The sequence below is a fragment of the Onychomys torridus genome, chromosome 2 (assembly GCF_903995425.1).
Source record: "Onychomys torridus chromosome 2, mOncTor1.1, whole genome shotgun sequence".
Classification (NCBI taxonomy): Eukaryota; Metazoa; Chordata; class Mammalia; order Rodentia; family Cricetidae; genus Onychomys; species Onychomys torridus.
Window position 1 is genome coordinate 116,157,032 of NC_050444.1, and position 11,638 is coordinate 116,168,669.

The 11,638-nt window shown below is 43.9% G+C and overlaps 1 pseudogene; it reads right to left on the minus strand.

The window, feature by feature from the left end:
* Positions 1 to 422: 422 nt before the first annotated feature.
* On the minus strand, positions 423 to 2,647 carry LOC118577935 (annotated as a pseudogene).
* Between the last annotated feature and the right edge of the window lie 8,991 nt (positions 2,648 to 11,638).

Genomic DNA, 11,638 nt, shown 5'->3' on the forward strand with positions numbered 1-11,638 from the left:
TCTCCATACTGTTCTCCAGGAACCTCCCATGCTGAGAGCTAGGCCAGGTCAGGGAGAGCTCTAATCCACAACAGGCTGTGTCTGGTCTTCTGTGTACAGCTCCCTGTCTCTGTGTGGGGCTTCAGAGGTAGGGAAGAAAGGGACACTGAGATGAGCAGAAAGCTTCTAGGGACCTTGGGAATGCAGTGGAATCCTGAAGGACAGACACAGATAGCCAGGGGCACCTTACCCGTCTTGGAATGCTCCGTAGTGTACAGCAGGTGGGATGGGATGTGTGGACCATCTCCTCCCACCACACACACCCATCCACCCACATAGTTAACTGAATATGGCTCTGCCTCAGTGACGCCAAGAAACCCCTCAACAAGCTTAGGCACTGCTGAGGAGATGAGAAGTAACCCCCAGCAGCCATCTCAGTAAGCTTACCGTCTCAGGACATGGTAGGTGCGCATGTTAGCAAACTCCTCAGCAGTACTCAAGGGGAAGATAGCGCAGTCTTTAGAAGCAAATGCCAGCCTGTGAATGACGCAGGTCTCAAACCTCCTGAAGAAAATCGGTCTTGGTTTGGGGTTTTGAAGTGATTCTGAGGGACCTTCACATCCTGGCTTTCTTATTTACAGTCCACACAATCTAAATTAAATGCTGTATTGCTCTGAATCTTCCTTGCCTCGTCTAACTGGCTTAATCATGCCTGTCTTCTAGGCTATTCATCCTAGGTCTTGTTAAACACTGTTTTAAATACTAATATATAAACTTTTAAACGGAAATGCCTCGAGTGTGTAGCTCTAGCTGGGTGTGGGGGTGCACACTGTAATCCCACCCCTCAGAAGATGGAGACTGGAGGCTCTCAAGCCTGAGGTCAGCCTAAGGTACAGAGTGAGACCATCTCAAGAAACCAAAGTCTGGAACTGCAGCTCAGGATACAGCATTTCCCCTAGTAGGCACAAAGCCCTGGATTTAATCATCAGCATTGGAGGGGGATATATACATATATATCCCCACATATTAGTATACAAGAAATGACACGTTGTTTTATTAAATTAAACTCCAAACCTGTAGGCTACCAGGCTGGAAAGAAATCCAATCCCCTTTTAATGTATGGATGTGTGCATATGTACGCATATGTACGCATGTGTATGGCGTCTGATCGCTAGAGCTGGCTGCCTGATATGGGTGCTAGACCACACTCTGGCCCTCTGTAAAACAGTAGGTGCTTTAACCACTGAGCCATCTTTCCAGCCCTCAAAACCTTCTACAGGGCCAGGACATCTTACGTGCTCTTTGTTTGTTTGTTTGTTTTGTTTATTGCCCAGGATATTTTTTTCCTTGTGTCTGCTTTTTTTTCTTTTTAATAACTGTAAGTTCAAGCTTAGGGAAGCTTGTTTTTGTCCTGTAAAACAAAACAACAACTAAACAAAAGCTTTCACAGCATTGTTCGCAAACCTGATCTCATTCAGGATGAGATGCGGTTAGATGGCTAGAATCCAGCTTCTAGCATGGATGACACAGGCGTGACTCTGGTGGTACAAAGAGGAGACGATGGCATTGTTGACAAGGTTATCATCTGCTGGTGGCATTGCTGGGGGAAAAAAAAAGCCTTTGTAAACTTCTAAGCAACAGTAGGAATCTCTAAAGTGTCTCACGGGCTAAAAGGGGATGAGGTTAGTAAAATGCCTCCACAGAGTCTGAGGAAAATACCAGATTTGAGAGTTACTGGAATTGAGTATGTAAAAGTGGGGCTGTAGGTTGGGGATCATGCTTACAATGGGTCTCAAATTCACAGGCCACTCACATTTCCAGGGCCTTTCTGTTTCCCTCGGTAGATGGTGGCAGAATTGTCTTCCAGTATAGATAGATGCCCAGCGCCCAGGCCCACATGTGAGAAAGGAAGAGAGACGGGTGGAGGACTTTTAGGAACTCTGCAGAGAAAATGCCCTGTAGTCGGACTTCCCTTTGGGCTGACGGCTCACCTATTCTCATGACGGGGAGACTTATACTTAATTATGAAAGCTTGGCTTATAGCTTAGGCTTGTGCCACTAGCTCTTATAACTGAAATTAACCTGCTTTTATTAATCCATGTTTTACCGTCTGGCTCTTTACCTTTCTTTTGTGCTATAGCTTCCTCCATGTCTCACTGACATCCCCTCTGCCCCTCCAGTACCCTCTCTGTCTGGAAGCCTATCCCACAACAACGCCCCCTTTCTTCACGGCCCCACTCTTCCTCATGCTTAGAGTCACAGCACATTTGGGGTATCTGAGATGAAACTCTTTGGGTGGGATGTTTTTCTATCTATTGCACCAGTCCGATATCCAGTCTGCACTTTTCTCCAAAGCCTCGGCTTCTTTCTCTAACTTCTTCTGACTGAGCACTCTGGTCCCTGCTGATTTGCATCTTCACATCAGCCATGGCCTGCCCATCTTCTTGTGGGGAAGGGCTGCTACAGTGAGAGCTGCTCTGGCCTGACTCCTGCTGTGCATCCTGAAGGATCTTCTCCATGCTCCACTGTGGATGGAGGATGAGGAAGGGACATGTTCCAGCCCTCCATTCTTCCAGTTGCCATCATCGTTGCCATAGCTGCTGTTCATGGGGAGCTCCACCCAGGAACTGTGGAGGTTGGAGGGCAGTGGCAGGGAATGCTCTCCTTCCTTGCATTGATGCTGCGCAGGGGCGGCAGCAGCCTGACTAAGTGACATACGGTAGGGACACTGGGAGCGGTGTGGCTCCAGCTAGACCGTACCTGGCTCTCGGGCAGCCCTTATGTGCTCTTAATGACTTGCCCTTCATAAGGTTATTCATTAGCCCTGTCACACACCCAGGAATATGCTAACATCCACCTGTTTGGAATGAAGGCCAAGAAAAGTATAGTAGAAGGAAACAAGAGAGGCCTTGGTGGCGCTGACAAAGTCCGGCACAGCAACCGACACATGCCAGTTACCTTCTTATCTACCCAACAAGGGCGTCTGAGTCCTCACCCCTGAAGGACACCATTTTAGAACTGAGAGTTTCTGAGTGTTCTCTTTACTGACATGTGGCTTCATTCTCTATCCTGTGTGTGCCAGCAGCAGCCCCCCACCACACCCCCAGTCATAACTGGAAATGTCTCACACCTTGTCAAAGGTCCCCAGGGCAAAACTGCCCTGGTTGAGAACTTCTAACTAAACAAATAAAGAAAGAAAGATGCCCACCCTCAAAGAGCTCACCTTCCTGTAGGGAGAAAGACATATACAAACATAGTTGTGACATATTTCAAAGAGGGTGGGGACTGGCAGCCCCTTTCTCCCTCCTTATGTGTAAATAGGGACCCAAAACTATTCTGAAGACAGGAGCAGGGGCATCAGGCTCTGATAAAATGGTATCTCATTGACAAGCAAAAATCAGAGAAATGGAAATATGTAATCAGAAATCACATCAGAGTGAAGTGGGGTCATCATGTAACCACATTGGAGAGCCATTATCTTTTCATGTTCCTGGGCATGGAAAAGTAGTTTCATCCACAGAAGTACCCGACATCCACAGGCAAATGGCAAGAATCTCCCAGCCTTCTCTCCAGTTCCAGGCCAATCTTACAAATTAATACTCAGGGAAGAATTTAGAGAATATGCCCATTTGACAAAGCATTAAATTATGAACTAAGGCAAGCACACATAATAATAAAGAATTATCTGGAGCATCACCAACTGAAATTATGTTTTTCATAATGTCACTTAAAAATATGGTAAAACTTGGCTTTAAATTTGTAGACTAAAAAAAATCCCTTTATATATAAAAATGTCTTTATATATATACATATATATATATGTATATATATTATATAATTCATAAAACTGAAGCAAATTATAAATTAAATGCAGGCCAATTTGAGTGGCTGTGGTTTTCTAAAACCAGCTTGTCATCCTAACCCTGCCTGAGGCCTGCGAGGCAGCCTTGGACTCCATGGTACTAGAGCAACCTGCAGGCCTCCTACTATTCTTTCCGAATCGCTGGGAAACCTTTGTCCCCAGAGCATGCAGCCGTATAACCTGAGCTTCCTATGGTATTAGCACATCATTTTCCTATTAAATCTGCTTCAGTTTTTTGCTTGTGAGCCCACGAGAACCATCCAACTCAAAGCCAGATGGAAGTCTCAAACAAGACAGAACAGACCAGGACCAGCCAAAGAGACCCTTGAGTGCCCAGAAGACGTCTTTATTGCCTTTCCCCCTTCCTTTCAAAAATTATTATAAAATGAAAGCTCTTGGCTAGAAGGCTCTGTGGAGAATTCCAGGACCCTGATAACACATCCAAACAGCCTAGATCTTAGGGATCTTTGAGAAGTACTCTCATAGTGTCTCAGGGCAACCGAAAACTTTGGTTCCATCACTTACTAGGTATTTGACCTTGAGTAAAGTCCATATGAAGCCAGACATAATGGAGCAGGCCCGCCATCCCAGAACCAAGAAGACAGAAGCAGGTTTGAGAGTCTCAAGAGAGCCTGGGCAACACACCGAGATCTTATCTTTTTAAATGAGTGGGAGGGAGGGAGGGGAGGGGAGGGAAGGGAAGGAAAGAGAAGGAGAAAAAGGAGAGATACTATCTGCAAAAGAATAAAAACACTTTAGAAGAACAAACACAAAAAATGTTTTCCTCTTGTCAAAAGTTTCTTTACATTATTCCCGTATGTATGTTTATGCAGATGTACACTCAGCTGCACATGTGGCTGTTAGAAGAGAGCTTGCAGGTTGATTCACTCCACCTACCATGTGGGTTCTAGGAAACAAACTCAGGTCATCAGGCTTGGTGGCAAACACCTTTACCCACTGGCCAAATGTTACCATTTTTAACAAAGAATGTTAGCAACCGGCCAACACAAACTGGACCTCATAGAACTTCAGATCTGAACAAAACAGACCTGGAATGAAGTTGTTTGTCTCTGCTACTGTCTCAGGCAGGGTTCCTATTGCTGTGAAGAGACACCATGACCAGGTGTCTCATAAAGGAAAGCATTTCACTGGGGTAGCTGCTTACAGTTTCAGCGGTTTAGTCCATTGTCATCATGGCAGGAAGCATGGTAGCATGCAGGCAGACGTGGTACTGGAGAAGTAGCTGAGAGTCTATATCCAGATCCAAAGGCAGCAGGAGAGGGCGAGCCTCTAGGCCCCGGCTTGAGCTTCTAAAATCTCAAAGCCCACCCCCTAAAGACACACTTCTTCCAATAAGGGCATACCTATTTCAACAAGGCCACACCTCCAAAAATGTCACTCCCTGTGAATCTATGGGGACAATTTTTGTTCAGACCACGACAGCTACCCTATCCAACCTTCCAGGGCCTCTCTCACTCTCCAAAACCCTAAACCTTCCCACCACCAGAGAAATGATCTAGGCTCCAGTAGCCAATAGTTCACGCTTCTGCCATGATGGTAGATTAGTTAATGCTTCTGCATCCCCTTTCTCTACCCCTACTCCCTTCTCTGTGGGCTTTCAAAAATCATTTATTGAGCAACTACTATGTGCTGGCACTTCAAATACTAATTTCCTTTTCTCCGGAGAACAACAAACTAGATCTGGCTGGCTGACCCTCCTGTGCAGCCATCTGTTTGTCATAAATGTCAAGCACAGTCTTTTGGAACCAGTAAGAGCTTAGTCAGTGTTGTTGAATGACTGAATGAGAGGCAGCTTGACTGAGTTAAAGAGTTAGTTACCAGAAGAAATGGAATTTAAACCCAAGAGGAACCCCATGGCTTTTGATGCCTTTCCTGTACACCAGGGGTCATTACAATTTTTTGTAAATATTTAGACAATATGAGCTAGTCAGTCTCTACCACAATGGCTCGCTTCTACCATCGGAGCAGCAGGAGGCAGAGATAGGCTATGCACAAAGTCCTGGATGTGTGTGTGACCACTGAGGTCTTATGTGTGGGTAATGAACTTTAAAGTTCTGGAGGCTAAAGAGATGGCTCAGTGCTTAAGAGTTGTTATTCTGGAGGACCTAGATTGGACTCCCAGTGCCCCACATGATGGCTCACAACTATTTGTATCTCCTATTCCAGGAGATCTGATAGCCTCTTCTGACCTCTGTGGGCACCAGGCACATATATGATGTACATACTCACATGTAGACAAAACGTGAATATACACAGAAAGTAAAATAAATAAATCTTTTAAAAAATTTTTAAAGATATGAAGTTACATGATTTTTCCCTCATCGTGGGTTTTGGTTGTTTTTTTCCATTTGAAAGTATAAAAATAATTCTTACTTCATGGACTATACAAAAACAGTCTTCTAGCCTAGTTATCCAGCCCTACTCTGAACCAGGCTACCTTCCAAGTTCTGAACTCTCTTGAACCCCTCCCTACAACACACACCGTAGACACTACACACATGCACACACACAAACACACATACAAACACACACACACACCAAAAAAAAAAAAAAAAAAATACACACACCTCCAGACAGAAGGAATGGAGATCCAGAAAGCAGAATTTCAGATTCTGGCAAGTAAACGACATCACATCTCTCAAGTTGTCCCGGCAGGTGTGTCTCTCTGAAGCCTTCCCTACATATGGACACCCATGAAATCTCAGTGTCCCACATTCCCCACATCTCCCTTCCAACCATAATTCACTTCCAAGGAATGTCTAGATCATGTCAGGATTAAGTTAGGCACCAAATAATAAAGTCGGTCCATTCCAGGAGGGCAATTATCTCATGTGCTAATGAAAGAGCGGCCACATTTCATAGCAAAATCTCATCTGGTATATTCATTACAGGCCAAATTAAGATAAGTGAAACTTGCCCGGTCCTCTTATTAAGTCAGACAAATGACTACATATATTTTCCAGATAGGAGGCTGTTTAGAAGGACGGCTCTCTAGGTTTTACAAATGTCCTTTCCATTTTCTTCTGAGCAGGGATATTCAGACAGCTTTGTGTTGCTGTAAGTCACAGGGCTCATGTTGCTTTTCATCTCTCCAAATGAGGCATTGCCTGGCATCTAGCATGAGGCAAGATCTGAGAAAAACTTCCACAAATTGGTGAAATTCTTTCTACATGAATATGCAATACAATCTCCTTATTGAATACAAATAGATAATTCCCCCCTCCAAACGAATGCAATAAAGAGGCATAGAAAGAATAAATAATTCTAATAGTGTTCTTTGATTCTGCTTGTAATTTTCCAAATTCCAGAGTGATGGCAACATCGTGGGCCTAGTCTGCACACTGCTTCAAGTGTTTGTGCTAGCAAGGGGAACCAACCCATAGGGCCAGTGGTTTTTAAGCAGCCCCAGATGCAGTAGACACAATGCATTTTAGAGCAAAAGAATATTTATCTATATTACTTATGCTTGCATTCAACAGACATTTACTGAGCTCCAACTGTGGAGCCAGGCATCGTGCTAAGTGCAATAAGGCATCCAGGAAATGCAGGCTTCTTCCTTAATGGGCCCACAGCTACAGTAGGAAGGTGAGCACAAACACGGTTCCTAAGCATGGAGTCCCAGATCGTGTGTCTGGCGCTGTGCTCAGTGACCTGCTTGCCCTCTCACACTTGTTATCCCACACCCTAGTGATGAGTGTGACAGGTGCTATTATTAGCTCTACTTGGTAGTTAAGAAACCGCAGCTTAGTGAGAGTGTGGCAGTCACTCTTCATGGCCAACTTGACTGGACTGAGAAAATTACCCGAGGGAGGAAGACTCATCCTGAATGTGGGTCCGTGGATTGGGGTCCCAGACTAAATAAAACATAAATAAAACTAAATAAAAGCCAAGAGATCCCTTTCTCTAGGTCCTGGTCTCTGAGAAAAACTAAGCCCTGCCCTCTGCATGCCGCTGCTGCCATGAAGTCAGCATAAAGCCTTCCTCTCTTGAGATGTGCTTTCCTCATTGTTGTCTCAAGTGTTCCTCAGATCTCCCATCGGCATCACTTTACATGTGGTATGAATGAGTATTGTGCTTTTAGACCCACAGTAGCGAGCAGGCTGAGAGATTGGACAGACAAAAGTGCACAGGCCTTCAAGAGGACAAACTTTGAATGTTTATTGTTAGGTTTTATCAGACTGGATTCCATTCTCCTCAATCATTCCTTAAAATCAATTTCTTAGTTTAAATTTTTTAATTAAAAAAAAGAGAAAAAGAAACAGTAAAAGGTCAGGGAAGATTGCTCAGCAGATAAGAAAGCATGTTGCATGTTCGAGTTTCATACCATGACCAAAGCAAGTTGAGGTAGGCAAGGATTTATATGGCTTATACTTCCAGGTCATAGTCCACCTCTCTGAGAGAAGTAAGGGAAGCAATGTGAAGGCAGGCCTGCTTGGTGTTCTGCACACCATGACCTCCTACCACAGAACTCACCCACAGCCAAGAAAGTGCCACAGAAGCCATGGAAGACTGCTGCTTGATGGCTCATGCATCCTTATGCTCAACTAGCTTCCTTATTCAGCCCAGGACCAACTGCCCAGGGAATGGTAACACCCACAGTGAGCTGGGCCCTCTCTGTCAATTAACAATCCAGACACTCCCACACAGATATGCCCACTGGCCAATTTCATCTAGGGAATTCCCCACTGAAACTCTCCTGTTAGGCGATTTCTATATCTAGCTGACAATTAAAGCTAATAAGGATACTGTGCAAGCAGGAGGATCTGAGTTCAAATCCCTGGATCCTATAAAAAAAAAATCTAAGAAACATTTAGGAAGAACAGACCATTATTACCCATCATCAACATGAGAGGCAGGAATTCCAGGGAGGTTCACTGACTAGTTCAAATAGGAAGAGGTCATGGTTCAGTTATGTTGTCTGACAACTAACTTGATTGTCTGCATCACAATGCCTAGTGTCCAGAGGGAAACAGGGATGGGCTACAGAGGGAGGAAAGACAAAGAAGCTGCTAGGGGCGTGAGTTTTTAGGGTTTGATCCCCATAGCATCCAGCAGCTATGACACTTGGCCTCCCTGAAAACCACATCTGAAAATACATCCTCCAAAGTGCTGGCTGAAGAGATTGAAATAGGCCTGAAGTATATGCATAGTGCTATTTCTCAGCAGCCCCACAGCTAACACATAAGAAATAAAGAACCAGAAGAGAGGAAAATCACATCAGTCGTGTTCCAGGAAAACAAAGCAGGGGGTAGGTACATCGTCTACACACAACTTTTATTCTATTTTATTATGTATGAATGTATGCAGATATGAGTGCAGGTGCCCATGGAGGCCAGAAGAGGGCATAGGATTCCTGGAGCTGGAGTTACAGATGATTGTAAACTGCTCAGTGTGAATGCTGGGAACCAGACTTATGTCCTCTGCAAGAGCAGTATGCTCTCTTTGTTTATAAAAAATATACTCTCCCCAATTTTTGTAATTGTCTGTATTTCCTAGGTATAGTACATTTTTATTTTATAACAGAAAAATCAACATTCACTGTTTTCAAAGCACTCTTGAAAAATGAGCATTCACTGTGGGTCATGCACTCTAATGGGGACTCAAGTTCTACCAATTAATACTTCAAGGAGGTCAGAGAGATCATGGAGAAAACATGCAGAAACACCAAGATAAATAATTATGGCAATAAAGAGTCCATGGCATTGGGGAAGGGGAACGTGTCTGCTGTGGCAAGAGCGTTCATCAGCAGAGGGGCATATTAAATAGGATGGTGAAGAAGAGCCGCTAAATGAGGGCTGGAATCAGTATTTATTGAAGAAGACAATAGGGAAATTCTTGTTCCAAGGACACGTTTTATGGCAAAGCAGAGAATGGCCTTGACAGAGATTCTTCAGTCTCTGAGGACAAAGGTATGGAGTAACTTGAGGAACTTTGAGCAGTAAATCACCAGGGCCAGATGGTGTTCATCCATGGGTTCTGAATGAGATAAAGTGGGGATCGTGAGTTCAGTGACAGAGACATATAATGGATGCTTTAAAACAGGCAATATCCCTAAAGATCATGAAGTCATTAATACGGTATTCGGGGTGGGGGTGGGGTATGCATTATTTACTTGGAAACTTGGTATAGTGGAAAGGGGGATTTCTTTCTTTCTTTCTTTCTTTTTCTTTTTGTATGACACGATTCAAGAAAAGTCCATTGATTAAACACAAATGGGGACAGGGGATTAGATGATAGTATAGGAGCACCAAAAGTAAGAGTCCAAGTTCAAGAGCCGTTTGAAAACTGACAGCTCTTTTCTAGGTACCCTGACAAACACTTGGCTACACAGCGACAGAACATTCACTACAATCTAACAGGAAACCTGCAGGCTAATGACTGTTTTCATCATCTCACTAGAATGGCAAATGACAAAGCAGTGTCTTCTAGTGCCAACAGGGAATGGTTTTTTTCCTCCCTCTAACAAAACCATGAAAGTAATCACAATTTGTTTGGTAAAATCTGAGGGTTGACAAAAGCAGGATAGGCTTTTACCTCAATGTTTTGGTTGTTTGGGTTTTTTTGGTTTTGTTTTTTTTTTTTCCAAGATAGTGTCTCACTATGTAGCCCTGGCTATTCTAGAACTCACTATGTAGACCAGGCTGGCCTCAAACTCACAGAGCTCTGCCTGGCCCTGCTTCCCAAATTCTGGGATTAAAAGTGTGTGCCTCTATACCTGGCCTATCTTGATGTTATAAATGCCAGTTTCTGAATTCAAAGAATTATTTACTGACAAAAGTTAATGCCAGAAGCAGGGCGGTGGTGACGCACGCCTTTAATCCCAGCACTCAGGAGGCAGAGCCAGGTGGATCTCTGTGAGTTCAAGGCCAGCCTGGTCTACAGAGCGAGATCTGGGATAGGCATCAAAACTACACAGAGAACCTGTCTCAAAAACAAAAAAACAAAAACAAAAAAAACAAAACAAAACAAAATAAGTTAATACCAGAGTAGCCAGCATTTATAGAGTGCTCACCCTGTACCAGACTCTTGTCAAGTTCTTTAACTGTATCATCTCATTTAACTCACACAACTGTCAGCAGATTGTTTTTATGCTTCTACAATAAAACGCCAAGATGAGGCAATGTTAAGAAGAGAGTTTATCGTGGTTTACAGTTCCAGAGGGGTAAGAGACCGTCATGGCGAGGAAGCATGGCGGCCATCATGGCAGTTGCAGCAGGAAGCTGAGAGCTCACAGCCCCAACGGCAAGCATGAAGCAGAGAGAGTGACCTGGAAGTGGTGTGAGGCTTTAAACTCCCAACACCTACCTCCAGGGACTCACCTCCTCCAGCAAGGTCACATCTTTTAAACCTCCCCAAAAAGTGCCACTAACTGGGGAGCAAATGTCCAAAGACCAGACTCTGTGAAGGACATTTCAAATTCAAACCACAACAGCATGGCAGTCCTGAAATTGAAATTCTAGTATTCAACTCTGAAATTTATGACTTTTTTTTTTATCATTACTCTACATCTCCACTCTTTACACACATTTTATTTACAAAAAGAATCAAACTTTTAGAAAACAACTCATTTTTTGTAACAGGTAATGTATGCCTCTTCTGTTCAAAGAATGATGATGCCCAAACCACAACATTGATTGCATGGCCCATCCAAGAGTAACTACTCACAGTATACACAGAAAAATAACACTAGCTAGAGCCTGTGAGGTGACTGGGCAAATGGAGGAGCTTGTTGCTAAGGTTTACAGCCTGAATTCAGGTGCCAGGACCAACATGGTG